Source organism: Macaca mulatta, chromosome 8 (assembly GCF_049350105.2).
Source record: "Macaca mulatta isolate MMU2019108-1 chromosome 8, T2T-MMU8v2.0, whole genome shotgun sequence".
NCBI classification, from domain to species: Eukaryota; Metazoa; Chordata; class Mammalia; order Primates; family Cercopithecidae; genus Macaca; species Macaca mulatta.
Window position 1 is genome coordinate 138,983,590 of NC_133413.1, and position 26,233 is coordinate 139,009,822.

The 26,233-nt window shown below is 37.8% G+C and overlaps 3 long non-coding RNA genes across 4 annotated transcripts in view; 2 read left to right on the forward strand and 1 right to left on the reverse strand.

The window, feature by feature from the left end:
* LOC114680334 (uncharacterized) overlaps window positions 1-22,452 on the forward strand; it is a 64,247-nt gene extending 41,795 nt beyond the window's left edge. The window contains exons 1-3 of one of the 2 annotated variants that reach the window (XR_003732536.2): window positions 11,137-11,269; window positions 19,582-19,703; window positions 21,972-22,452. This is a non-coding gene — a long non-coding RNA (uncharacterized LOC114680334). Of the gene's footprint in view, window positions 1-11,136; window positions 11,270-19,581; window positions 19,704-21,971 lie in introns of those variants that run through there. The other variant, XR_013396971.1, reaches the window with a different exon arrangement.
* Window positions 3,343-7,507, forward strand: LOC144330636 (uncharacterized). Its single transcript, XR_013396970.1, has 2 exons — window positions 3,343-4,115; window positions 4,712-7,507. It is a non-coding gene; the product is annotated as an uncharacterized LOC144330636 (long non-coding RNA).
* LOC144330638 (uncharacterized) lies at window positions 9,889-19,575 on the reverse strand. Its single transcript, XR_013396973.1, has 3 exons — window positions 19,427-19,575; window positions 16,386-16,482; window positions 9,889-14,892 (listed from the first exon to the last, which is right to left on the reverse strand). It is a non-coding gene; the product is annotated as an uncharacterized LOC144330638 (long non-coding RNA).
* Window positions 22,453-26,233: the final 3,781 nt, after the last annotated feature.

The following is a 26,233-nucleotide window of genomic DNA, read 5'->3' on the forward strand; positions in this document are numbered from 1 at the left end:
TAGCTCTTAGTATGTGAATTGTTAAGACCCTTTTATTTATTCATCTACCCATTTAACAAACTTCCTAATAATACAAATTAGCATTTATTGAAGTTTTTTCTTTCCATTTCTGTTTATTGTTTTGTTTTGCTACATATTAGACATTGTGCCAATTTTTTTCATGAATTTGTTCTTTCATTTGCGTAACACTTCTAAAAAGTAGGTATTAGTATCACCATTTTTAGATAAGAAAATTGGAATGCAGAATGTTTATTGCTTAATAATACTCCTAATTGTGGGAGAGTAAGAAGTTAGCAATATTTGTGTTTGTTAACTAGCTTAAAAAAGGTAAAATTCAGGCCCATAAGGAACTCACAGTCTCCTGAGTGATATAGATAAGTGGATGGGTAGATGATAAATAGATAAGATAGAGAGATAGATAGATGTACCTTCAGATTTAACATTTAATAACATAAAAATGAAGTATAGTAATATAGCCTCACACAAAATTCATATAAATGTGGTTAAAATAAGCATTTTTAAAGAAACAAAGCCAAGTTCTAAAGAAGTGTACATTTCAAAATACCCAAAATTTAGAAGAAATTTAAATTGGTCACAGTGGGAAGTATCTGAGTTGGCATTGTGGCAACTTGTTAATGAATACTAGGCACAGACATAGGCTTTCATGATTGATAGCTGAGATTTAAATGTCTCTATGGGATCAAAAAGATGAAAGCTAGAGCCTGAGTACAGTGCAGAGGTGAAACATATTCTTGCAGATACAAGATCTTATAAGGAGTTCCACTTACATTAGAAAGATACTAGAAAAACTAAACGCTGATGTACAGAAACAACAAAAGATTTTTCTCTCCCCAGTTCCCTGGATGGAAAAGAAATGTCTCTCAAGAGAAATCAAAACACAAGGCTATACCACTTGAGGTTAAGGGCCTAAATTTACAGTTTCCATAGGTATAGAAGTTCTAAACAGAATTACTGAAATAAAAACTAGTTTAGACCCATGAAACAACTGGCTATCACTATGTAAGAAAATATAAAATGCTAAATAATTGATGGCATATGTTTTGCATTTCGGAAGCATCACAGAAAATGTCTACTTCCACTGTATGGTCATGAGTGAATGTTTGCCATGTCTCTTTCCAATCTGTTCTCAAGGCTACATGTCACCAGTTCCCTCACCTTCCTCCCAGCTGTTTCTCTCAGCCTGTGTGATCCTAATGGTGAAAGAAACAATCTCTACTGAACATGAGCTCAAAATCACAAATTATAAACCATTTAAGGAAATGATGCTCCATGAGGACAAGCCAGCAGACACAACTCACTGGGGCGATAGTACTTCAATAATTCAATATAATAGAACAATCAGAGAGGGGCTATAAAGTAAAGATTATTTAAATGTATTAAAGATAAATAAAAAAGGATTATAACCAAAATGAAAAAAAATATATACTGTGAGCAAAAACACAGATGCATATTGTAAAAAGAAAATAAAAGATAATTTCTAAAGATGAAAAATATGTAGTTGTGGCAGCAGGGAGAAACTCAATGGAAGAGTTACACAACATGTAGATACAAAAGAATAAAGAATTAGTCAAAATAGACCTAAAGAGATTAAAAGAACATGGTTCAGCAAAAATGAAGACAGAAAAGATCAAAGAAAAGCTAATCCATATTGAGAACAGAATAAGTTTGTTCAATATGTATCCAGTAGGTTGTCAAAGAGAGAGAAAGAGTAGAGAGAGTGGGGGAAAAGTAACATTTGAAAAATTATGCCTTAGAAGTTCCTCAACTTGAAGATATATATGAGTCTTCAGAATAAAGAAACATACTGAATTCTGTGGAAGATAAAGCAAACACAAACCTCAATTAGACATACCATGGAGAAATAAAGAATGCCACACACACAGAGATTACTGTAAAAGTAAGCATAGAGTAAAGAGCAACGATTAGACTGACAGTAGCAATGGACATTAGAAACCAGTGAAAAAATGCTTGCAAAGTGCTGAAAAGATGAACAAGAAGAATTCAAGTAGCAATTATGTGCCAATAAATTGGGAAGTCTATAGATAAATCTAAATAAGGCTTATTGTAGAAAACAGCAAAATGATTACTAAAGTGTTGCAAAAAGGATGGAACTAGAATACTAGTTACCAACACCATGAAAGATAAAAGGGGATGATAGGTGTTAAAGTGTTCTAAAATGTTATTATTATTATTATTATTGCCCTGGGGGATAGGTATATCTGCTGTGAACTTTGACATTGCTAAATCAAGGTTAAGTGTGATGTTAAGAATGGCTCTAAAGAACAGAATGTAGATCAGTAGAGCATGAGGAAAGGGGAAGAAATAAAGACAATCTGACCAATGTGAAAAAAGGGAAGGAGGAAAAAAAAAGCATGAAAGAAGAAAGTAAGTTAGAAAACACAAAATAATGTTAATAGATATAGAACCCAGAATTAGACTCATTTAGAAGCAAAGACTTAGTACATTAAAAAAATCAGGAATGAATAGACCTGCCAATAAATAGGACTAGAAAAATTGACTATGCAAATTGTAGTGAATAAGCAAATAAATAAGGTCCTTACTCCACATTATTCACAAAAATGAATTCCAGGTGAATGAAGAAACTAGAGGTGACTAACAAAACAACCTTAAAACTTATAAGCAAATATATAGAAAATTATTTTTACTGTCTTTGGCAAGAAAAGAAGTTTTTAGATAGGGCACAAAAAGACCACATCGTGAAGAAAAGGATTAATAACTTTGGATACCTTGAAATTCAAAGCATCTGTATGATAAATGCATTAACATCAAAGCGGAAAGACACAGACTGATAAAAATTATTTGCAAAAAAAGCAACAGAGAAATAAAACAAGTGTGCAAAATAAATATGATGGGGGAAAACCTAATTTTAGAATAGTCAAATTATTTAAACTGGCAATTTATGACAAAGGAGACAAGAATAACCCACATACAGTAAGATTCCATTTCACTTCTTTAAGTATTAGCATTAATACGGTTCAAAAGATACCAAGTGTTAATGAGAATGTGGAGAAATGACAACCTTCATTTGCTGTTGGTGGGGGTTAAGATTGAAATTCAAATTGTATGGCAATTTTGCAATAAGTTTAAATATGAAGAAATGTGCATGATTCCTATACATGACTCCTCTCTCAGGCAGACCATATAATTTAGGTAAGCTGACCTCATCCCTGGGTCTAGAGGTGGGGCATGTGGCTCAGTACTACCTACTCAACATACATTCTTCTGTCTACCCATACAGTAGCTACAGTACTTATGGGGGTGGGCAGTGCTAATTAGACAAAACGCAGCACTTTTATTTGATACACTCCTCCTTGCTGTTTGTGAACCAGGAAGCGTGCATCCTTGGCAGACAATAACAATAATTTCGAGACCAGTAGAGAAGGAGGTTTCCAAAATGGAGTAAATGCAGAACAATTAGAGCTGAGAAATGGAGAGAAAGCAATTCTAGGTCCTACCTTGAGTTATAAGATGAAGCTTCTCCTAAAATCAATTATCCCTGGACTATGCAATCACATGAACTAAACAAAAACAAAAACAAAAACGAACTTTGTCTTATGCTACTGAAGTCATTTTAGGTTTTGTTTTGGGTTGTGTTCTGTAGCTATACCCAGTAGCATCCTAAAATGGGTAGGATTGAACTGGTGTAAGGAAAAGGAAAGGTTTCCTCAGGCAAATAGGAAAGACAAATACTGTTTTATGGATAGATTGTGCTTTGCTTTGAGTGTGTTCTTTCATTGTACCCTAGACTTCACAAGCATATTCTTTTTTACACCTAATTGTTACTGCTTCTTTCTTTTCGGGGTCATAAGCATCTTGCTTACCATTGTATCTACAGAGCCCAGCCCAGTGCCAGGAATATCGTAGACACTTGATAAATATTTGTTGGATCGATGTTAGGTAAAAATAATGCAGGGCTGGTAGGCAGAATCTAAACCAAAAGTTGGCAGGATCCATACTGGAGAAAAACTGGCTGGGTATCACAATCATTCCATGCACCAAGCGGCAGGTTTGGGGGACTAGCCAGTGCAAAGTACCAGGTGAAGAGACACAGCTTAACAACACGATAAGAAACAGTAAGTTTGAGAATTCATTGACATATTCATTTATTCCAGAGGAAATGGGGATTCATACTTATATATGTATAGTTCACTTACTATGTGCCTGGAACTATTCTAAAGGCTTTTTTCTCTTTCCTTCTTCCTTCCTTCCTTCCCTCCCTCCCTCCCGCCTTTCTTTTTCTTTCTCTTTCTTTCTTTCTCTTTCTTTCTTCTTTCTTTCTTTCTTTCTTTCTTTCTTTCTTTCTTTCTTTCTTTCTTTCTTTCTTTCTTTTCTTTCTTTCTTTCTTTCTTTTCTTTCTCTCTCTTTCTTTCTTTTCTTCCTTTCTTCCTTTCTTTTTCTTTCTTTCTTTCCTTCTCTTTCTTTCTCTTCCTTCCTTCTTTCTTCTTCCTTCCTTTCTTTTCTTTCCCTCCCCTCCCCTCCCCTCCCCTTTCCTTTCCTTTTCTTTTCAGACAGAGTCTTGCTCTGTCACCCAGGCTGGAGTGTAGTGACATGACCTCGGCTCACTGAAACCTCCACCTCCTGGGTTCAAGTGATTCTCACGCCTCAGCATCCCGAGTAGCTGGGACTACAGGTGTGCCCCACTACACCTGGCTAATTTTTGTATTTTTAGTAGAGACAGGGTTTCGCCATGTTGACCAGGCTGGTCTCGAACTCCTGACCTCAAGTCATCCTCCCGCCTTGGCCTCCCAAACTGCTGGGATTACAGGTATGAACCATTGTGCCCAGCCAAGACTTGACTATTACCTCATTTAATTCTGATGATATCCATCCAGGTAATGTGATAGAGCCTAGCACTTAGCAGGTGGTCAATTTATTGGGTGGCGGTTGTTGGATGAATGGATAAATGCAAAGTCTGTGTTCTTTTTACTGATTAAGTACTTCACATAAACACTGACTGGGTGCCCCTTAAGAGTCAACAAAGTAGAAAGTGATTGAGGAAACAAAGAGAATAATCCTGGGAGATGATGCCTGGATTCCTCATAGTCTGATGTGCAGGGTGCTTTGAAAGCCCCACCCAATATTCCTTACTAAGCTTAAATAATGGAGAGAATGATAAATATGTCCTATGTAGACACAAGTAATCATTTGACTAATACAGAGTGAAGATTTTGGAAAATGCTATTAATAGACACCAGGAGAGCAGATAATGGGGTCAATTAAAATAATGGTATCTACTAACATTAATTTAAAAGGGTGAGGGGACTAGTTATAGCTTAGCAAGGAGGCTGTTTCTGTAATCAGATACTTGAGAATTTACTCTGGGTCTTGGCAAGAGGACTAAGAAGGAACAAACACAGCCTCAAGAGACTCTATGAAACAAATGTACTGGAGTTAGTGGCATTGCCACAGGCAATAGAACTTAAAGGATAGGAATGTGGATGGTAGAGTTGAACTTCTATGTGATTACCCCATCTCATCCATTCAGTCTTTAAGCTTGTTTCCCATCTGTAAAATGGGAATAATAATGAGACTAATCTCATAGGGTTAGAGTGTGAAGAGCATTGTCTGGAACAGGATAAGTGTTTGATAAATTGTAGCTGATGCCATTGTCCATGTCTCTAAGAGCATGTATCAACAAGGATGAAACAATATAAACATAATTAGAGAAAAAATAGTGAAAAGAAGAATTTAGGAGATGCAGATTTTGTCAGAAGAGGATCTACTTGCTGTTGGGTGTGATGAGTTTGTATTTAGCACTTGTCTACACTTACTATGTGCTTAGCTTTGGGTCAAGCTCAGAGATACTTGAAGGGAACTTAAGTATCTTTTGCAGAGTCCTGTAGGTCTGAGAAGCAATTGCACATACGGGCTAACAGTTTTGGTTTTGGAGTCAGACTGTCTAGTTTTGAAATCCTGTTCTTCCACTTAGTAGCATTTTATTTTTCTCTATAAACCTCAGCTTTCTTTCCTAAAACAAAAGTGAGGGGTGGGGAAAAAATCCCTAGGATTTATGAGAGGTTTAAAAGATAAAATGAGAAAAGTACTTACCATAATATCTGATATGTACCAAGACATTTGTAGGAGTAATAATAATGATAGTGTGAATATAGGTAACAGTAGTCATTGTAATAATGTTAGCATCTGAATTACTGCCTATGGTCAGGTGACAGGCTCAGAATAATAATGTGCATTTTGCAGATGTGAATACAAAGATCAGAATGGAGCCATCATCATGGGCAGAGTTGTCCACAGGGAGATGGGTAGAGGGAAAAGAACTGGGATCAGAAAGAAGGAGAAAAAAAAAAACTGTAATGGGAAAGGATGGACTGGCAGAAAGACAGGAATAGTTAATGTCTGAGAACTGAGGAAAGGTCATGGTTCTAGAACAGGGAGCCAATAATATCTAATATCCAAGAGGTCAAGGAAATTGAGACCTCAGGCAAGATCTGGAGTGAGTTTTAAAAGGACAATTTAGGTACCATGATAAGGGCAGGAATTATCATAGATGGTTTCAGCAGGAAATGTGTTGATAGGAAAATTAAATTCATTGATAGCTAAAAGTGCCACACAGGTAGGAGGACTATCAGGATGACAGGCAGCGTGGCTTCACCCATGCATAAGACCTACTTGGCATGACATCTCTGCTGGGCCACCTGCTCTGTGACCATGGGAGAGTGCTCCCCTTTCTTTCTCTCCCTTGCAGTTGTGTGGCCGGGGGTCTGAGTTATACCCAATGGGATGTGAGCTGAGTGATACGCAGCACTTTTAGGCCTGACCCAGAACTTTCCACGGACAATTTTCCCTCTCTTTCTCTATTGCCAGCTGAATGGGAGGATAGAAATTTTCATTCTATTAGTCCACTAATATTTTAAAGTCCTTTGTCACAGTTGTCAATTTACCCTGACTGATATAGTTAATAACTACTCTGAACCTCTGCTTCTCAGGCTAGCAATAGCTACTTAGCTGATGGTTGTTCTTTCCGCTTTTGCCTGCTAATAGAACCTTAATCTTGATGAGTTAATTGGCATTCTTTTGCTTTATGAGAGTCTGTGTGCTATCTGTGGAATGGGGTGTGTGTGTGTGTCTGTGTGCACGCGCACATGTGGGCATACACTGGCCAATTTAAGCCAAGTGCAGCAGCTTTCCTCTCTTGCCTGTGAATGTCTTAATAATGGACATGGGTTCAATGACACATGGAGAAAAGTTCTCTAGTGGGCTTTTAGGAAATTTTCCTTGTTCTTAAAAAGGGGCTCAAAAACAGATATTCATTTCCCTTTTTAAATTTTGCATGTTATGATGATGCCCGGAGCTACAATAGCCACCTTGTGTTCATTGAGAGAAATCATCTGAAGGCAAAATCCAACAGGGTGAAGAGGGGAGAATCCCAAGGTGTGGAACCAATCCTGAAAGCATCCTACCATCACGAGTGTTTTAAGTGAGATAATAATATTCTCTTTTATTTATACCATTCTTAGTTGATTCTTGTGTTACCTATATCAAAAATACCCTAACCTGTATTTTGGTTAGAATTAAATCAATTAAAACATAAGAATCGCAAGCCATGTGGTAAGTGATCAAGTATGTTACCATCAAAATAACCACCACAATCACCATCAAAGCATGGACCTCCTGTCTCCCAAGCCAGTACCTCAGACCTTATTGCTTCCTGGGTCTCAACAGAAAAATAAAGTCTCCTTTCAACATGTGACACAATATTTTCCAAGGGGCGGGAAAACAGCCTAGAAACACAACCAAAGAATTCTTTCTAGAACTTTTAGTTCTTTTAGAAACTAAGGTTGTGGAGGAGATTTGGTTATTGGCGGCACTGGGATGTATCGTTTAGATAATGAGATATTTGTAGGGTAAAGTGAAACCTTGGGATAACAGGTGCCCTATACAAATAAGGGTACTATTAGCTAGATAATATTTAACAAACACTCCCTCCTTATCACAAGCAATTCAAGGCAATAGAATAGAATATTACAGTCCATGGTGGAGAAAAACATATAATCCTTACATTATTCCTACCGACTGATAAATAGGGAAAGATGCAGAGCCTCTTGTCATCCTGCTTCCTGCCTTCATTCAGGTTATTCAGAAAGATGAGTGTGGCTTGAAGAAAGATAAGGCCAATATAAGGCAGTCTGTACTGTGTTCATGCTCCTAGAGCCCAATAAAGAAAATCAAATCAAATCAAATATATGTGATGAAGATCTAGATGAAATGAGAAGCTATTTTCATGCCATTGAACGAGGGTAAAATGATAAAATAATAGCATTGAAGAGAAGAAAGTGAAACAGAACGAGAAAGAACAGGGATGTTTCTTTGCTGTTTTCTTCTTTATTAACGTATTTCACTTATTTTCTTTTAACATTCGATGCTCAGACAAATCAGCAAGGTAGCCTCCATTATCCATATTTAACAGATGAGGAAATTGACACTCAGTGAAGTTCATTGACTTATCTGAGATCACAGCCAGATCCCCAAGTCCAAACAGCATATTGCTTTTGCTTAACCACTTTGCTTTTCATTTTATTCTCGTTGGGGTGAGAATCCTGAGTGACCTGCATTAGTCTTTTCTCATACTGCCAATAAAGACATACCTGAGACTGGGTGATTTATAAAGAAAAAGAGGTTTAATGGACTCACAGTTCCACATGACTGGGGAGGCCTCACAATCATGCTGGAAGGCGAAAAGCACGTCTTACATGGCAGCAGGCAAGAGAGAATGAGAACCAAGGAAAAAGGCTTTGCTTTCCCCTATAAAACCATCAGATCTTGTGAGACTTTTTCACTACCACTAAAACAGTATGGGTGAAACCGCCCCTATGATTCAGTTAACTCCCACCAGTTTCCTTCCACAACACGTGGGAATTATGGAAGCTACAATTGAAGATGAGATGTGGGTGGAGACATAGCCAAACCACATCATGGCCTGATCTTAAGACTCAGAAGTGACATTCATCCTACCCTCCGAGGAGCTGGCTGCAACTCAGGAAGGTGCATCCATGAAGAGCCATGTTGGGTGAAGTAAGAAAACACCTTGCTTGGAAGGGAAGATCCCTGACTCAGGATTCTGATTTAACACTGTCTACACTTTGTAATCTGAGTGAAGTGACTAAACCTCTCAGCTTCTGTTTCTTTGAGTTTAAAAAACAAAGAGCCTTCATGAGATTGTGTCTCTGATTATTTATTGTTTCTTCTCTTTTACCTCAGAAGACTGGTTGACCCTTGTTTAAACAAAACAAAACAAAAAGAAACTAACATAGGAAAACACTCCTGGCCACCTGTGCTATTTATATTTATCCAATACACATGTTTTCCTAAAGTGCATGAAGTACTTGTGAATGCCATTTTTTTAGATATATGCTGTCAGTTCTAATTGCACAGAGCTAAACATTTTAGCCATGAGAGCTTCTCTGTGTCACAAACCTACCATCCTGTTAAAGCAGGCCTACAAATGCTCTCACAAATCAACTCATTTCAGAATGAGTTCATTGGATGGTTGGCTATATGGTTGGAACCACTTGGTTCCAAACCCTCCTGGCTGTATTCTTTTCTTTCTTTCTTTTTTTTTTTTTCTTTTTTTTTTTTTGTGGAAAACAGACCTGCCAGCATTCTTCCGTATGCCTCAGACTAGAAACCCAACTAGACATCACACACTTTTCTTAAGCTGATTTTAATTTCCTTCTGTTGTGTGGTCCCAGATTGCTGGATAGAAGTTCTTCCAGAACTATGTAGCCCAACACACTCTAGGTTAATGCAGAGCCTCCTCCCCACCCCGCTCCTGAAATGGTGTTTCTTCTGGGCTCTGGGCAATATCTATCCATTCACATGACAACCCACTTTTGTTTTGCAAGCACACAGGTTTATCATTTATTCTGCAGAACAATCATGCATATCAGACGAGTACTGACAGCTCCATTTTATGGGAAGAAAAACTGACTCAGAGAGCTTAAATAACCTGTCAAAGCTGATGGTGATACTCAGAGGTTAACCTAATCAGAAAGTGATTAACCTTCTTCTACTCTAATACATCTCTACAAATAATCCCAATTCACTTTCATCCTTGATGAAAATCTGATTTCTATGAAGCTTTGACTAAAACTTCTTTTACTTTACTTCATTTCATGATCTATTCCATTTCTATGCCTCAGTTTCCCCATCTAATAAAAAAGCAAAAAGCAATTAGTCTGAGTTACCTATGTTTGGTCGGTTGAAGTAGTTTGAATTTTTCTGAATCAGGGTGAATGCAAATTGCCTCGTTATTTCACTAATTAATAATGTCTGCTTGGAAATGCGACTATTAGTGCACAATAAATGATAAGGCTTATAATTATAGATGAGACCAATTGCTTCTTTTTTTGTTCTTACCTTCATTTCAGTTCATCTTCCTGAGCTATAGCTACCTCTGTAAGGGGTAGGAAAACATTTAAAATATCTAAACAATGATTCCTTTCTCAAGGGTTTGGAAATTGATGAATCATCCTACTCTGCAGCATTCAAAGTAACTGTGTGCTTGACACATAGGAGGAAAAGTGGGCTCTTTGAAATGTGAGCTGAGCACTGATCATGTCACCTGCTCGGTGCGTGACCTGTTCACTTTCCTCCTGACCCTCTGTGCCCAACGTCACCTGGAGCCTGAAACCTGGAAGCGAAAAGTCCTTGACTGGAGTCAGTGGAGAGAAAATCATCACCTGCTTGGGCACAAACATGCCTGGTGACTGCGTCACTGTTTGTTAAATGTGATCAGCTAATAGTTGCACAGCGGGCCTTCAAAGCATCACGGCAGAACTGATGAAGTTCCTGTAATGCACTCCCTGTGTGAAGGCCTTGGACTTTAGAGCTCACGTGCGCCGGGAGCATTTTGAGCCCGCTGACAGGCTCTCCCATGGATTCTATTTGGTTAAACGGCAGGGGAAAAGAATTGACTTTCATTTTCTTCACTCTCTGCCTGAATGTGTCGACTCCAGCCACACTTCCATTTCCCATATATTGCATAGTCTGTTCCCTCTGCTTGGGACACCCTCCCCTCTGGATTGCAGCAAGATTTGCTTCTATGTTTCACTCAGTTATCTACTTACAAATCACCTCCTTAGGGACCTTGCAGGCTGCTCTCTTTCTCCTTACCTGGCTTCATTTTCCTTCACAGCACCTGACACTATTACACATACTTACTTAGTAATCCATGGTTTGTCTTCCCCACTGGACCATAAGTTCTCTGAAGGTAAGAGCTACATTTGTTTTTTTCCACTGATCTGTTCTCAGTGTCTACAACAGTACTCAAGCTACAAGATAACCTTGAGAAACATTTCTTAAAGCAGTGAATAAATGAATGAGTGAAGGAATGATTTTTTCTCATTTTACAAATGAAACAAGTCAAAAACAAAGAGGGGAAGTAAGCTAGTCCAGCTCTACAGCCATTTAGTGGCACAGCTAGTATTAACACTTTGATTTCCTAACTCTCAATCCAGGATTTTATTTTCATTTTATTCCATACAATACTGTTCTCCAGAAATTCGGCAACTCAGACAGCACTTGACTCTTCATGAGCACATTTGTTGCCCAGTCTTTAACTTGTTCATGTCAATGAGAATGACTAGAACTTCATGAGAGACAAGTGTTTACTAGTTAAGTTCTTACTGAAGTGATTGGTCTTAGAACTCCCTTTCAAGGGCAAAGACGATTGAAAATTAGTTATACTATTACATTTTTCAAACATTTTTGAATATATGTGATTTTAAGCATTTGTTGTATAAAGGTGGATATGCATAAAGAACAGGTAAAAATAATAATCATTATAATCATATATAGAAGTAGTCTTGGTACATTTTAAACATATTTAACAATTGGAATCCTGCTGTATGCAGAGTTTTCTGTCTTTGTTTTAAACATTATATTTTAAACATTTTTCTAATGTCACTAAAACTAGCATTGTTTTAGGGATAATATTACAATATATAAGTGTGTCACAATTTCACAATTTTAGTTGATTATTTTCCTCTTATTTATCATTAAGATTGTTTCCATTTTTTATTTATTGGATTTCTAGGTTTTAATCCTTCATATTTCTGGGTTCAATTATTCTATGAACGTTTTCAAAAATAGGCAGAAATTAAATTGTTGTCCAAGTTTTTACTTAAAGTGTTACAAATAATCTAAAAAAAAAAAAAATTCAAGGTTTCAAGCTCAAAGTTTCTCTTCAAATCAATAACTATTGAAGATTTCACTTATTTGCATTTTTAGTCTTTGAGGTTTAGAGTGGAGGGTTGGAATTCGGGGGCAGTGGGACAGGAAACATTGACCAATTTGAGAACAAACAGAGGCTTGGAAAATTTGTTTACATTTCTGTTGTATGTGTGACTCTGGCCTTTGTAACAAGGAGGATAAAAAGCCAGAACTCACTTTGGTGGCGCCTGCAGACCTCTGCACTGTAATGACACAGGCACAAGCTGTACTGGGTGCAAGTCAGCATGACTCAGCCACCCCCCCAGGTGAGAGGAAGCAGTGGTGGAAGGCCAGCACTTGTCCCTACCTTCCCATGTACAGTGGTGAAGAGAACGCTCACAAAGGGTTTCTCAATGTGAGAAGGAACCCTGTGTTCAGAGTGTGGCTTAACCCAATGGGATATTCCAGCCATAATTCAGGTTAGGGTGATGGTCCCACTATATACCTAGTATATTTGTGAATCTCAAGTTGATGCCACCTCTTGTACCTTGCACAAGTAATAATCACTACCATTGATCTGGCACTTCCTGCGTGACAGCTTACTAACCTAGGCACTTTCAACTGGCAAACTCATTTAATTCTCAAAACAAGTTTGCCAGGCAAGTGTTATTGGCTGCATTTTCCAGATAAAGACATTGAAGTTCCGAATGAACTTCAAATAAAGTTTATTCCAGATCAAGTTCACTGAGTTTCATGCTGCCCAAAGTCACACAGTGCTGGGATTTAAAACTGGTCTATTTGTCTTCAAAGCCCATGCATTACTGCACACCTATGGGGCACTGCAGAGAAAAGCTTCCTCCTTCTGCTCAGTACCTGCGATTCTAGAGACAGTTGTCATAGAACAGATTGTATTAGAATAATCCATTGATCGATAATCTCATTGACTATTTAACGAGCACTTACTTTGTGCCATGATCTCTACTAGTTTCCACTGAGAGAGTTGAATACAACACATTTCTTATCATAAAATGGGAGGAGGGCGAGATTTGAAGCGCAGGATTGTGAGATACTTAAGCCTCCACTCTCAGGACATGGAATACTCTATTCACCACAGGCATCAGCTCATCACAGTAACTCAATAATATTTGTGGAAGAAGACAAATATCAAAGGATGGGCGATACATTATAAGGCAATTAAAACTTAGTCTAAATACTTGGAATCTATTCTCAGTTTTATTCTGTATTCACTGTGCAACTTTTGGAATTTCTGTGTAGCCCCCTAAGCCTGCCTCCTTATTTGTAAAAGTGGAGATAAACATCTTTGTCTGATTTCACTCATTGGATCACTGTGGATTCAGGGGATCAGGGGGATCAACTATGGGTATCAGAGCTACTGAAAAGGTAAACATCAGTTTTCCAAGTATCAGGAACTGTAATACTTGTGGGCCAAATCAACCAGTCAATATTTATTGCATACCACATGCCAAGTAGAAGACTAAGACCTTCATGAATGCTATACATTTGTGCCTTCAACAACACTTAATTAATGCACGTCTCCATTTTATAGAGGAGAAAACTGAGGTTCACACAGGTTAGATAGCATGCTGGAAATGACACAGTTGGTGAGGGAAGAAGCAGGAATCAGATTCTCATTGCCTGATGCTGATGCCCAAGCTCTTATAACTGTGCTTTCACAGACCCCAGCAGCTGCGTGTGACAATCATACTACTAGAAACATCTCTGTAGGAACACAAATTAAACACCTGTTCTTAATTTTACCCTACTAACTTAGAATCAGTTACGGGATTCCTCGAAAAGTTAAAAATAGGGCCACCATATGATCCAGCAACCCTACTATTGGGCGTATATTACAAAGGAAATGAAATCAGTATGTCCAAAGAGATGCCTGCACTTTCACTGCAGCATTACAGTAGCCAAGATGTGGAATCAACCTAAGTGTCCATCAACGAATGAATAAATTTTAAAAATTGTGGTATATATACACAAGGGAATACTCTTCAACCATAAACAAGAAGGAAATCTTGCTATTTGCAACAACACAGATGGAACTGGAGGACATTTTGTTAAGTGAAATAAGCCAAGCATAGAAAGACAAATATTGCCATGTCAGTTATATGTAGAATCTAAAGAAGTTAAATTCATAGAAATTGCATAGAATGGTGGTTACTGGGGACTGGGGAAGTGTGGGTGGGGGAATGTTAGAAAGATGTTGGTCAAAGGACACAAACTTTCAGTTAGAGAAGAGGTATACGTTCAAAAGGTCTATTGTATAACATGACGACTATTGTTAGTAACAACATATGTATTTTTAAAAAATACTAACAGAATAGAGTTTAAGCATTCTCACCACTAAAAATAAAAATTAAGTACTGTCAATTAGCTCAACTTACTTATTCCAAAATGTATATATATTTAAAATATTATGCTGTACATAATACATATATATAATTTTGTCATTTAAAGAAAAAGTAATAATTTTTATTTTCCTAAAATAAAAAAGAATCAGCGACAGAAAGTCAATTCACTTTCCAAAAATTCCAAGTTGCACTGCTTTCAGAACCTGGACGTCTTGTGTTACCCTTAGGTCTTCAGCTTCTGACTCCTTTTATTTCTGAATCCAAGACCATCTTGTTCCAACACTGTCCATCCCCTTCATATGTGCTGGGGGTGAGAGGAGAAGGGTCCATGCATATCAAGTATGAAATGAAACTAAGACCCTCCACCCAGACCCTCAGATTCTCTGAGCAAATCCTAAGATTTGCTATAGAAGCAGCTTCCTGTTGATGCTTCATGCCAAACTCCTTTTTGACCCACATCCTTTCTTTCTTTCTTTTTTTTTTTTTTTTTTTTTTTTGAGACGGACTGTCGCTCTGTCTCTAGGCTGGAGTGCAGTGGCGAGATCTCAGCTCATTGCAATCTCTGCCTCCCAGGTTCAAGAGATTCCCCTGCCTCAGGCTCTGGAGTAGCTGGGACTACAGGCGCACACCACCATGCCCGGCTAATTTTTTGTATTTTAGTAGAGATGGGGCTTTACCATGTTGACCAGGATGGTCTCTATCTCCTGACCTCGTGATCCGCCCACCTCAGCCTCCCAAAGTGCTGGGATTACAGGCGTGAGCCACCGCACCGGGCCATCCTTTCATCTTTGACCTTTGAAATTCCCTCTTGACCGATTCCACTACTCCCCTGTCTCTGTTACATCCCTTCCTTCATGGTGCTACCTGAGTGGACTTTGTTGAATACAACTGAGCTTTGTCTTCCCTGTGGCCTCTTTAATACAAGAGAGAGGCATGGTGTTCACTAATCTCATCTCCAGCTCTCAAACCCACCCTTGCCTCCAACAAATCCCTGCATGCCCTATTCACGTAAGGCTTTTGAAGCCTGTTGCTGGTCTTTGAATTCTCCATGGTCTTTTCTGGGTCTCTTTGTGCTTCTTGATATCTAGACCTGGACTCAATTTCTGTTTTCCATTTTGCTTGGTAAACTACTAGTCCTTCAAGAACAAGCTCAGATACTGTTGTTTTTGTTTGTGTCATTCCAGGGAGCACTGCCTCGCTTCCTCCTCTGTGCCATTGTGGGAGTTGGTATCTAAGTCAATTGTGATACATCTTATTTTTCTGTCAACATTTGTATTTGTGCCTGTTTCTTCTGCGGGGTCATGTACTCTGTAAGAACAGAGATGGTGTCACACTCATGTTTACATACTGTACCTAGCATGGTGCCTGGTACACAGTAGGCACTCCATAAATGCCTGCCAAATTGAATTGAATCAAGAGCCACAGAGATAAAGAGTAGCTGGCAATGACTGTGTAAAACGTAAGAAAGATTCTGAATTGTCTCCAGCAATTATTAAATAATAAAAAATGATTTTTAAAAAATGATCTTATGTTGGGTTTTAAAAGATAAATTTGGAGGGTATTAGAATACCCAAAGCAAAGCAAATGACCACTTTTTGTGCAAGTGAAAAATTTTTAGTTTTAGTCTCTCCCAGGACTTTGTGAGAAACCAGATTCTAATTATGTATTTAATTAACCTCTATTCCCAATGGTTTCTTATGATGACTTTCTATTTAATGGGTTTACAATACTGGATTGTACAGAAGCCATAACTGAAGCTGGCTTAGTTAAATTGATTTCCTGATTCCCTAGGTTTACCATTAGAATTGTATTTCTTCATCAGGCTTCCTTCTCTGAACTCTTCAGCTCTGCCACCTCCAGGCCTTACCATCTTCTTGGTTTCTAGTGATGTCATCTACAAGAGAGGAAAGGGAAAGTGAAGAGGGAATGGGAAAGGAAGGAAATGAGGAAGAGCTGCGATACTTCGGAATTACTTTTTGAAAATCACAACAAACCCATTTCTATTGTTGATATCAGTTGTATTTCAGTTATGTTGGTACTTACTGCTGAATTGCCTTTAAGAAGACTTTTTAGCAATTTACACTTTGAAGATGAATAAGAATAGCTATGTGACTACACTCTTGCCAACACTAGATAGTCTCATCTTATTTAAAAAAAACCTAAAGATTGTATTTAATTGTTTTAAAGTTGTATTTATTTGATTACTCATGAGGTTAAGTATTTTTCCATATCTTTCTTAACCAACTGTTTTTCCAATTTTATGAATGTTCATTCAAAGAATGAAATAAGTTTTAGTGCTATAGTTAGATCATTGTCTTTGGAGATTTAAAACTAAAGAATTTCTCAAAATGTACCAGAGTTTCACTGTAATACAAATGAGTAAGATTATTACTTACAGCTTTAAAATAGAGTGAGTTTCTCTAATAAATATTTGCCCTTTCAGAATAGAAACAAGGCCATTTTGCTCATATGTTGTACGTAAAGATAGTCAAAACATGGTTCCTCAACTCCAGGAGCTCACAATTTCATAGGAAGAAACACCAGAAATATCAATTACAGCATATTATGATAGGTGCTGGGATAGAGTGGACACATTGTGCTGTGGAGCCTAGAGAAAGTTCATCTAAGTAAAATATGTAGCAATAAGAAAGGATAAGGCTCAGAATAAGTGCTATAGCCTGAAGGTTTGGGTTCCCACCAAAATTTATATGTCGAAACTGAATCCCCAGCATGAGTTTTGGGATGTGGGACTTTTGGGAGGTGATTAGTTAGTGTGGGACTTTAGGGAAACACCCTCATAAAAGAGATTAATGCCCTGGAAAGGAGACCCCCAAAAGATCCCTCACCCCTTCCACCATGTGAAGGAACAGGAAAACGATGGCTATCTATGAAAGAGGAACTGGGACCCTCACCAGAGAGTAAATCTGCTGGCACCTTGATCTTGGACCTCCCACTCTCCAGAACTATAAGAATATATTTCTCTTTATAGTACCCAATCTATAATATTTTGGTATAGGAGCCCAAATAGAATAAGATAAGAAAGCAGTACTATGGTAATTTGGAGTGAAGGGAGAAAGCAAGAAAATTGTGAGGTAGGATTTAGGACTTGGGAGTGAAGATTGAACATGTGTGTTGACTTCCAGGTACAGGAACTCTTCTTTCTCCCTAATTTATCTTATCTATTTCTTCCCAGTGGATGTGGCAGCAAGAACTGTTGTTGGAACTTCATTCATTTCTGTTCTCATCCCTGTTCAAATAGGAAGTTTAAGGGCCATGGAAACACATCCACGACAATCCATAAGTTGTGACTGTTATTAGCGAAATATTTTTAAAAAGAGTTTGTGGGTCATGTCAGGAGGACCAGGGACAAACTGAAATGTCCGTCTTGGGCCTTGGATTTAAGAAGCCTCAAAATGAAATGGGAGTAAGTGACAAGGGCATTCTGAGTGAATCTGGATTCTTAAGGAGAAAAGTAAAGGAAGGAAGAACTGGGGAATCCATTGAAAGATGATAGCACTGACTAAGGGAAATGATAAAAATGTTTCCATTATTCCCTGGAATTTGATCATTTTCCTGTTCAGTTATCAGTAGACGGAATCTTGCTCTGTCACTAGGCTAGAGTGCAGTGCTGTGATCTCAGCTCTCCGCAACCTCCGCCTCTGGGGCTCAAGCAATTCTTGCTCCTCAGCCTCCCCAGTAACTGGGACTATAGGCACAACACCACGCCCAGCTAATTTCTGTATTTGTAGTAGAGACAGGATTTCACCATGTTGGCCAGAATGGTCTGGATCTCTTGACTTCGTGATCCACCCACCTAGGCCTCCCAAACTCTTGGAATTACAATGTCTTTCTTTATGTCCTTCCAGCTATTCTTTTGACTGGATTACATACATACTTAAACAGAAAATTGATTAATTTCAATTGCAATAATTGCTACAAAGTAGAAATGTAAGGTGACTTGAACTTCCTAATCTAATCATGGAGATCAAGGAAGGCGTCCCAGGAGAAGTGAAACCTGAAAGACAGATAACTATGAGTTATATAGAGCAGAGTGCCTCAGCCTTGGCACTGATTCTTGGGACTGCATAATTCTTTATTGTGGGGATTTGTTCTGTGCACTGTAGTATGTTTAAAGAGAAACATCTCTGGCCTTTACTTACTGGATACTGGTGGGACTTTTGCCCAACTGTGGCAAATAAAAATGCCTCTAGACATTTTCAAATGTCCCCTGAGGAGAACAACTAATCCAGAGGGATATGGGTGAAGTGCAGCATTCTCAGCAGAGGAAACCACATGTGCAACTCTAAGGCAGGGAACATGAATCTGAAGAACTGAACAAGGCTACAGTGTCTGGATCATGAAGCCTCAGTGGGTTAATGGCACTAGCTGACATAAGTAAGGTAAGGTTAGATAGATCATGTACAACCTCATGCATGTGAAGATTTGGGAGGAATGAGATGAGTAATGTATACAGCATCCTTGAATTGTGAAAGATCCATACTTAACAATGTACCTATTTGGATTTTTGTTCCTCCTCTAAAATCCATTTACCTGGTGATTGTGATGGACTCAAGCTGTCTGCAAACCATGAGCATAATTTGCATTTTGGGTCACACAGTCCCTATAGAATTTGTAGGTTTTGTTGGCTTTTTAATTTTATTGCCTATGACATTTAACTTTCAAGCTCCACTAAAGAGCTTAAAAAACAAAACAAAAAACTTCTATTTACAATCTGTTAACCTTTTCAGCTGCAATCATTTTTTTTTTTTTTTTTTTACTATTTTACCTTTCCTTCCACATGCTCCACAACACATATTGAATCTGATGCAATGACTTACCCGTTACTCCTTCCAGGAATCTTTGTATCATCACAAAGCCTCTCAAGTCGAAGTCTTATCTCCTTAGCTGGCTTCCTTTTCCATAAGTTTGCTGCTCGTTTCCCCCACAGACACAGATGGACATTTCAAAGATTTTACTGTCATTTGTTTTCCAGCATTATCTCATCATGAATTTACTGTGCTCTGTGATGGCCAATGTAGCATCGTGGAAAAATGGCCCTGTGTAGAAAAGGGTGATTCTTCTTCGTGATTGCAGTGGATCTGTCTTTGAGAGATCGTACGTAATTAAATTAAACTTTTACAGTTCTTCATCTTTTAAATTCCACACCATTCTGCTTTTCATGCCTTCACTTTACCTTAACTCTTGACTCTACTTAGTCTTTCCAGGAAAATCTTCTAAAACTCAAGTCTAAATTTCATTAGGGTGAAGTTTCTCTCTTATTCTTCTCTGTGCCTGTAGATTTGGGATTGCTTCCTGTTAACTAAATTTGTTACTGTGCAGTCTATCTTCTTCTGTTTACCTGGGCCATAACTATTTTGCCACAGCTGAAGTAACTGAGCTCTTAAATAGTGTTCCGATAGGGCTGATGGGGATCAGATTTTGGAGTAATGTTAGGGCATTTACGATAGGCAGTAGAAAACTGAAATAAACACAGTGACTCCTGCACTGACCATGCTACAGGAAGTGGTATACCTCATCACTACTTACCTGCCATTGGCCACAACAAGTTGCATGGCCTTTCCTAACTTAGAGGGTGCAGGGAAGTGCAATGCTACATTTTGCCCAGATACTGGTGAGTTAAAACATCAGCTATAGTTTTAGTACCTACCATGATTAGCAGAAGCAGAGAATCCCCACCCTTATAGCTCACATTGTCCATTGGGACAGGCATTGATCAAAGTACAGAGTGATGATCATGAGGAATGTTTTCAAAACAGGAGTGTATGGTGCCCATGAGAACACAGAATAAGCAGACTTTACCACTGAAAACTGAAAGGTAATATGGATTAACTAACTGAGGATGGGAATAGGAATTAAATAAGTGAGGATGAATACAGCCCAGGCAGCAGAAATAGCATGTGCAAAGGCCCTGGAGTTGGAGAGAATCTGACATATTTTAGTAGGGGAAAGGCTACTATGACTGGAGGGTTGAAAGTGAAAGGAAGGCTTATGGAAGATAATGCTAGAAATATAAGCTATGATTTTATTGTAAACCCTTAAAATATCTGAAGCTTGAGAGTGGTGGTTTTGTTTTGTGAAGTCGAAGAGAAAAATTTCAATGGAATGGAAAGGATGAAAGGAATGTATTGAACACTGAATGAAGGGGACAGATGTTAGCTGGAGAGATAAGGTAAGATAAGCCCAGGAAGATCACAGCAATAACCCTTTGTGGAAATGCTTCCTTTAAACCAGAGCTGTGACTGAAAGGAAACATACATTTTAGATAGTAAAGAGGCAACATTGTTGAGTGCTTACCACAGAAGTCTTAGTTTTTTTCACCCATAGTGATGAAGAAGGGAAATAGCATCACCTAAGGTGTTTTGTGCATATCTCCTGAATGTCCCACTTAATTCTGCCAGAGGCTTAAAGTTCACAAAAATCATTACACAAGGTACAAGGGTAGACCATGGTACAACTGAGATTCTAGTGTGTTTTGCAGTAGGCAGGGATATGCACACCTTCTTCCCAAGGCCCAGGGGACTGAGAGGTTGAAGAAAGAGGCTGACACATTCAGTTTCTTTGAAAGAAACATTAAATAAAGACCTACAAACAAAAAGCCGAAGGATAAGATGTTGGATCCCCACCCAGTTACCCACAGACCCAGGGCTTATATACCATAGGGAATTTGCTTAAGGGCAGAGTTGATGATAAGTATGCGTTTATAATAACATCAAAGTTGTTTTGACTTAAGGGCTGGATTTACAGTAAGTATGTGAAAGTAGAAATCTTAGAGACATTCCCAGAACTGGAGTTGATCAGAAGTCAACATGGTGGATTAGCATCCAAGATGAAGTTGCTTTGCCTCCACACAATATAAAACCCTTGAATGGGTACCATATTGCATCTTGGGAAAAAAAGGAGGGTTGTTGGTGTAGATGATCTTCAAGGTCTAGCTATGCCTTTTTGAAAGATTCATACTTTTCAGAGAAGGATCTAGGCTCCCAAACTGCATGATTTTTTCTCTTCATTTGTGTACTTCACTAAAGCTCTGTCATCTGTCACCCTTCCTTATGCTGACTTTTCACCAGTGAAATTTCAAGATAATTTTTCTGAACAGGACTTTTAAAATCCACAGTGTAGCATACATTATCAAAATCAAGAATTCGGCCTAGTGTGTGTGTGTGTGTGTGTGTGTGTGTGTGTGTGTGTGTGGGTGTGGTTTTATTCCTCTTCTCTTGTCTTTGATCTCAAAAAGCTTAAGCTTTACTGATAACACAGTTGGTTAACACATATTTTGTATGTTACATGTATTATATACTATAATTTCCAAAGTACATTACCTAAATTGCTAACCTATCTTATAATTTGCTGACTACCATTCAGATTTTAGAAGCTGGCTCATTGACTGTGCCCACCCAATCAGCAAAAGGCTAGAATATCGCTGCTTCTCCAGTAAATAAACGGGGAAAGGAAGATTTGTGTTTATCTTTGCAAGTCTCCATTGTAAATCATAATAAGGTGATTTCATGTGTCTAAGCAAAAAGATGACAAAATGACATTTTGAGCAATTTTCTTCTTTCTTCTGAGCATGCATATGGAGTTTAATTCACTAATATATTTGTCAGAGAATGATTAAAAGCATTGATTAGTTTCTTAGAGATTTTAAGTTTCCATTATAGATTTTTATTAACTTATTCTGTATTAGATATGGGCTAACAGACCTTTCATATAATGTCTTTAGAAACACTGGAGTTTGCCAATTTATTTTAGCAACCATTCTATGTGATAAAACTGGTACACACATTTATTTGTACAGTGTAATAGTTAAACCACAGGCTTCAGAGTCAAGTTGTCTTGGTTTAATTCTTGACTGTGTCATTTAATGATTATTTTAAAATTAATCAAATACCCAAACTTTCTGAGTCTCAGTTTTCTCATTTGTAAAATGGAGCTAATAATGATACATATCTCATAGTGCCATCATAAGGAGATGATTAACATCACATGGTGTTTTGAACAAATACCTGCAACACAAGCTCACCACAACAGCAAGAGGAGGTAGCTGTGAAATTATTACAGTAGTATAGTAGGTGCTAGTGTTCATATTATTCAGTTATGATTTAATACTGCATCTTTATGTGTGTTTAAATTTCTCTCAACTGCAAGTGGCGCCGTGTTTGTCTGTGAGTGTTTGTGTGCATAAGTTTTGAAAAATTTTAAATTTTTATCATCGAATTTGATACATTTCCTTGTGATGGGACCAGCAAAATGTAACACCCCTCCCTACCTTCCCAAAATTTTTGGAAATATTGACAAGGCCCTTGAATTTACCCCAGAACATTATATTTCAATTCTATGTTAATGGAAAGGCTTGGTATTTTGGAGTTGACCAGGTTTGACAAACCATTAGAACACAGCTTCACATATGTCACAACAGCTACATGCCCAGGGAGCTGGGCAGTCACAAATGAAGAAAGGTTAGTCAGATCAGATAATTAGAGAAGACATTCTTAGAGACAATGGATTTGAATAAGTCTTTGTTTGTTTTTTAATTTGTTGTTCCAGCTCCATTTATTTTAAAGACTCTTCTTTTGCCCAACACTCTCTGATGGCATTTCTGCAATACATCAGGGGTGCACATACATGTATAAATTGAATCCATTTTAGTTTCTCCTTCATCTTCCACTAGTTTATTTCTACCTATCCAAACACTGCACTATCCTAGTTAGTATAATCCTATAAGCCTGGAGGATATCTTTCTAATTTTTATTCAACAGTAACTTTGCTATTATTTTCCAATTGTGTTGGAACCTAATACACATTTTCACTTATTTTTTTTTTCAGTTATCTTATTTTGAAACAGGGTCTTGCTTTGTTGGCCAGGCTGGAGTCCAGTGGTGTGATCATGGCTCACTGCAGCCTCAACCTCCTAGGCTCAAGTGATCCTTCTGCCTCAGTCTCCTAAGTAGCTGGGACCACAGGTGTGTGCCACCATGCCTGGCTAATTTTTAATTATTATTTTTTCAGAGATAGGGTCTTCCTGTGTTGCCCAGGCTGGTCTTTAATTCCTAGGCTCAAGTGATCCTCCTGCCTCAGCCTTCCAAAGTGCTGGGATTACAGTCATGAGCCACCATACTCAGCTACATTGGTTTTAAAGATCATCCAACCAATTATTGCCAACCAACTACTATGCAGCAGGTACTTGGCTGCATCATGCAGTAAACAGACCAAACTTCCCATCCTTGTGAAGCTTACAAATTAATGTGTGTGGGGAAGAATAGGTACAAACAGTAATAAGAAATAAATTATATTATAAATAATACCTGAAGGTAAAAGGGCTATAAAAATTATAGATAAGGCTATGTGGGATTGAGATGGTGTGGTAGAAAAGTTTGAATTCTAAATAGGGTGATCATAGGAGGCTTCTAATCAATCTGTCAAATTCTTGAAAACATTGCTGATATTCTAATAGAGAAGACTGATGTATCTATATTAGAATAAAATATATTTGAACATCGTATCTAATCTAAAAACTTGGCTCATTTGTCACTCTACTAGGGTTTGCTTTTATGCCTATAAACTAAGTATTCAAGTTTTCTGTATGAAGGTCTTACTTGTGTTTAATTTCTGCATACTTTTTAATGAAATTGTAATTTTTAAAATTTGTTTTCTATTTATTGCTATGTGGATATTTAATTTTTAATTATCAGTCTTGTGAAATTCTTATTAATGATAATAAATGTGTAAATTGAAATAAATATCTATATGAAAATCATATGTGCTGTCATAATTTTAAATATTCAATTCCAATATCATTCATTCATTCATTCATTCATTCACTAATTCACGGTTTACTGTGCTACCCAGGACCAAAAGTGAGTGGCAAGAGCACACAACCTGGCCTTATTCCTAAAATCTAACATTATTATAGGCCAGGGAAGGTGGCTCATGTCTGTAATCCCAGCACTTTTGGAGGCCAAGGCTGGAGGATCACTTGAGCCCAGGAGTTCAAGACCAGCCTGGGAAATATAGTGAGATCCCATCTCTACAAAAAATATAAAAATTATACATATATAAATATTATATAAAATAATATTACATAAAGATACATATGTTATATGAAAAGATATACTTACACACCATACACTTATATATACAGACATATGTGTGTGTGTGTGTGTGTGTGTGTGTATGTGTGTGTGTATACATATATATATAGAAATATTTTGAGGAATTGGCACACGTGATTGTGAGGCTTGGAAAACTCAATATCTGCAGGGCAGACTAACAGAGATGGATCTTATTTTTTTAATCCAACTTGCAACTCTGTGTACTTTAAGTGGAGCATTTAGATAATTTACATTCAAAGATAATATTTATATGTGTGATTTGGATGAATCCTAAAAGATGAGTGGAAACTTTCTACACAAAGAGATTTAGTGGGGTTAGGAGGGTATTACAGGAGAAGGAAACAACGTAAGTAAAAGCATGATGGCATGAAATAGCTTGGTCTGATAGAAACTGTAATAAAGCAAACAAAATGAACATGACTAAATTTATTGTTGTAAGCTGTACTACAAAACCGTGGGAGAATCCAGAGAGCCCCATTCACATTCTAATTACCTGTTATTTTCTAGAAAATCCAGACAACTTAATCCTCTGCTTTTCTAAACCTTAGGAAGTGATAGCTGGGTAAGAGAAGGTGGCATTAGAGACAGGTGTGCTCCAAGGAAGTGAAAAATAAGTAATTACTTCTGTAGGTTTGGGGACCGAGAAAGAAGCAGCTAAGATCTTGCTATTGTTCGAATGTTTGTGTGTCCTCCAAAATTCACGTTGGACTTTAACTTCCCATGCAACAGTAGTAAGAGATGCGTCCTTTAGAAGGTGATTGGGCATTTAGGGCTCCAACTTCATGGAAAGTCTTATTAAAAGTGTGGAATGGAACTAACTAGGCCTCTTTTTGCTCCTCCACCTTCTGCCAGGTGAGGACAGAGTATTCTAGGTGCCACCTTAGAGTAGAGATTTGTCCTTTACCAGACACGAAACTTGTCAGCATCTTGATTTTGGACTTCCCAGTCTCCAGTAATGTGAGAAACAAATTTCTACTGTGAATAAATTATCCAGTTTGTAATATTTTGTTATAGTAGCCCAAATGGATTAAGACACAAATCTCTTCAGTTTTTGATTTGTTAGTGGGTGAACAGCACTGCTGTAAATGGAACGCTGCATTGGGAAAAAGTCCTGCTTTTGAGGTCTCTGTAAGATAATCAGGCAGAGATACTCAACAGGCATTTGAGCATCTGAAGCTCAGCGAAAGGTCTGAGAAAGTTATATAGATTTGGGAAATTAATGACTGATAATAATCATTGGGACAATGACAGTGAAGAAATTTGCCTCAGATTCTACAATTATCCAATTGATACGTGGTGTCAGCTGGGCTCAGAATCTTACAGAATACTTCTATCAGGCAGTTGAGAAAAGTCGCGAGAACAATCAGATGACCTCTCTGCATTGGCTCCTCTTCCTCTGATACTGTGCCACATTTGTACATGCCTCTTCAATGTTGGTGGCCTGAAATAAATAGACATTTTAGGTCCAGAATAGAATTGAACTTTCACCTATCTTATTTTAGCATCTATAATTCT